Source organism: Carlito syrichta, unplaced genomic scaffold (assembly GCF_000164805.1).
Source record: "Carlito syrichta isolate Samal-C Ts95f unplaced genomic scaffold, Tarsius_syrichta-2.0.1 Scaffold126587, whole genome shotgun sequence".
Classification (NCBI taxonomy): domain Eukaryota; kingdom Metazoa; phylum Chordata; class Mammalia; order Primates; family Tarsiidae; genus Carlito; species Carlito syrichta.
This window is the reverse complement of record NW_007070683.1, coordinates 28,859-31,937: the sequence shown is the minus strand read 5'-3', so window position 1 is coordinate 31,937 and position 3,079 is coordinate 28,859. Positions and strand designations below refer to the sequence as shown.

At 47.4% G+C, this 3,079-nt stretch overlaps 1 protein-coding gene across 1 annotated transcript in view; it reads left to right on the top strand.

The window, feature by feature from the left end:
• The first annotated feature begins 1,661 nt into the window (after nucleotides 1-1,661).
• PIAS4 (protein inhibitor of activated STAT 4) overlaps nucleotides 1,662-3,079 on the top strand; it is a 28,747-nt gene continuing 27,329 nt past the window's right edge. The window contains exon 1 of the mRNA XM_021707884.1: nucleotides 1,662-1,682. The gene's annotated coding sequence lies outside the window, so the exon portion shown is untranslated. The remainder of the gene's footprint in view (nucleotides 1,683-3,079) is intronic.

The following is a 3,079-nucleotide window of genomic DNA, read 5'->3' as shown; positions in this document are numbered from 1 at the left end:
ATTACAGGCTGAGCCACCGACCCTGGCTCCTTTTTATTTTATTTGTTTAAAGTTGGTGACATAATATCAGGGACATTTAAATATGAAGACATGGGTCTTAGAATTGTCTAAAATGATAGTTGGGCGTGGTGGCTCACGTCTGTAATCCCAGCACTTTGGGAGGTCAAGGTGAGAATTGCCTGAATCCACGGGTTCGAGACCAGCCCAGGCAACTTGGCAAGACCTCCTCTGTACAATACATCAAAAATAAGCCAGGCGTGGTGGTGTGTGCCTGTAGTTCCAGCTACTTAGAAGGCTGAAGCAGAAGGATGGCCGGAGTCCAGCAGGTTGAGGCTGCAGTGGTCATGAGTGTGTCACTGCACTCCAGCTTGGGCAACAGAGTGAGACTCCAAAAACAAAAAATCTAAAAAGATTCATATCACTTAACAATAACAATTCATCTTTTCTGTTTTTAACTTTTTTTTTTTTTTTGAGACAGAGTCTTACTCTGTCACCCAGGCTGTATTGCAGTGGTACAATTAGGCTCACTGCAGCCTGGATCTCCTGGGCTCAGGCGATCCTCCTGCCTCAGCCTCCTGAGTTGCTGGGACTACAGGCACATGCCACCCCATGCTTAGCTAATATTTGGAATTTTTTGTAGAGATGGGAGTCTCACTGTGATACCCAGGCTGGTCTTGAACTCTGGGCCTCAAGTAATGCTCCCATCTTGGCCTCCAAAGTAGCTGGGACTATAGGATTATAGGTGTGAGCCACCTCGTCTGGCCTTTTTTAAACCCCTTTTATTTGGAGATAATTCTAGAGTCACAGGAAGTTGCAAATATGGTAGAAAAAGGTTCCGTGTGTCCTTCGCCCAGATTCGCCTGATGGTTGCATCTCATGTAATCACAGTACAATGTCAGAACCGGAATTATGACATTGGCACAATGTGTGTACATAGTAACGTCATCGTATCATGTGTGGATTCGTGGGACTATCTCTGTCATTGAGACCCAGAACCATTTGGTTGGGTGCAGTGGTTCATGCCTAGAATCCCAGCACTTTGGGGGGCTGAGGTGGGAGGAGCGCTCGAGCTCAGGAGTTTGAGACCAGCCTGGGCAACACAGCAAGACCCCGTCTCTACAAAAAAATTAAAAGTGAGCCGTGGGTGGTGGCATGTGCCAGTAGTCCCAGATACATGGGAGGCTGTGGCAGGAGGATTGCCTAAGCCCAGAAGATTGAGGCTGCAGTGAGTTATGATGTCACCACTGCACACCAGCCTGGGTGACAGAGGGAGACCGACTTAATAAAAAAAATTTTTTTTTTTTTTGAGTTGGAGTCTCACTCTGTCGCCCAGACTGGAGTGCAGTGGCACGTCCCGGCCACCGCCGTCTTGACCTGCTGGGCTCAGGCGATCCTTCTGTCTCAGCCTCCCAAGTGGCTGGAACTACAGGTACATGGCTGATTTTTTACTACCATACCTGGCTGATTTTTAAAAATTTATTATAGAGACATGGTCACACCAAGTTGCTCAGGCTGGTCTCAAACCCCTGGGTTCAGGCAATCCTCTTGCCTCTGCCTCCCAATGTGCTAGGATTACAGAGGTAAGCCACTGCACCTGGCTAGTATTCGGTCCTTTCTAAATTAATGGCATAGGCTGCATGCGGTGGCTCAGACCTGTAATCCAAAGTCTTCTGGAGGCCAAGGTAGGAGGATCACTTCAGGCTAGGAATTCATGACCAGCCTGGGCAAGGTAGTGAGATTCATTCTCTACAAGTAGCTTAAAAATCAGTCAGTTACGGTGGCATGTGCCTGTAGTCCCAGCTACTTGGGAGGCTGAGGCAGAAGGATTGCCTGAGCCCAGCAGGTCGAGGCTGTGGTGGTCATGAGCAGCGTGCCACTGCACTCCAGCCTGGGTGACAGAGTGAGACTCCAATTCAAAAATAATAATAATAATAATAATAATTTAAAATCAGTCGGGCATGGTGGCATGCTCCTGTAGATTACAGGTATGAGCCACCGAGCTTAGCTGTTACTCTTTCTTTTTTTTTTTTTTTAGAGGCAAGGTCTCTGTCACCTAGTCACAGCTTACTGCAGTCTTGACTTCCTGTAGTCCTAATCTTAAAGGCAGTAGAAGCTCGAAAGCCACTTCTAGAGAGACAAGACAGAAACCAGAGCAAAATGAAGGTAGTGACGGCGGGGAGCAGGACGGAAGAATGTCTGTGTCCCTGTGTTATTAACTTTCAATTAGATGAAGCTTATTTCTTTTTTTTTTTTTTGAGTTGGAGTCTCACTCTGTCGCCCAGACTGGAGGGCAGTGGCATGCTCCTGGCCACGGCAGCCTCGACCTGCTGGGCTCTGGCGATCCTTCCGTCTCAGTCTTCCAAGTAGCCGGAACTACAGGCATGCACTATCATGCCCGGCTGATTTTTTGATTTATTGTAGAGATGAGGTCTCACCAAGTTGCCCAGGTGGGTCTTGAACCCATGGGCTCAGGCAATTCACTCACCTCAGCCTCCCAAAGCACGGGATTACAGGCTGAGCCACCGAGCCCGGCTTACTTTCTAAATAAACTATATTTTCCAATCTAAAACCAAAAAACAAGCCCAAACCTCAACAGAATCAGCAGGGTCAGAATTAGGGCAAGAAAAAACTCATGGGTACAATTGTAAAATTGGATTGTTTATCAAAAGGACAAAATCTTAACAAATTCAAAGTTCTCAATTGGCTTTATTGCAATTCCAGGACTTTCTTCATTCCATAAAATAGGTGTTCCAAGCCCGGTGTGATGGCTCATGCCTGTAATCCCAGAGCTTTGGGAGGCTGAGGCAGAAGGATCACTTGAGCCCGGGAGTTTGAGACCAGCCTGGGCAATATAGTGACATCTCATCTCTACAAAAAATAACGTGTTCCAAGGAGTCAGGTAGAGGAGGTTAGCTTCATGGACAGAAAAATCCTAAAGAAAGTCAAAGTCGGCCGGGTGTGGTGGTTCATGCCAGTAATCCCAGCACTTTGGGAGGTGGAGACGAGAGGACTGCCTGAATCCAGGGGTTTGAGACCAGCCTGGGCAACTTGGTGAGACCTCGTCTCTACAATACATCAA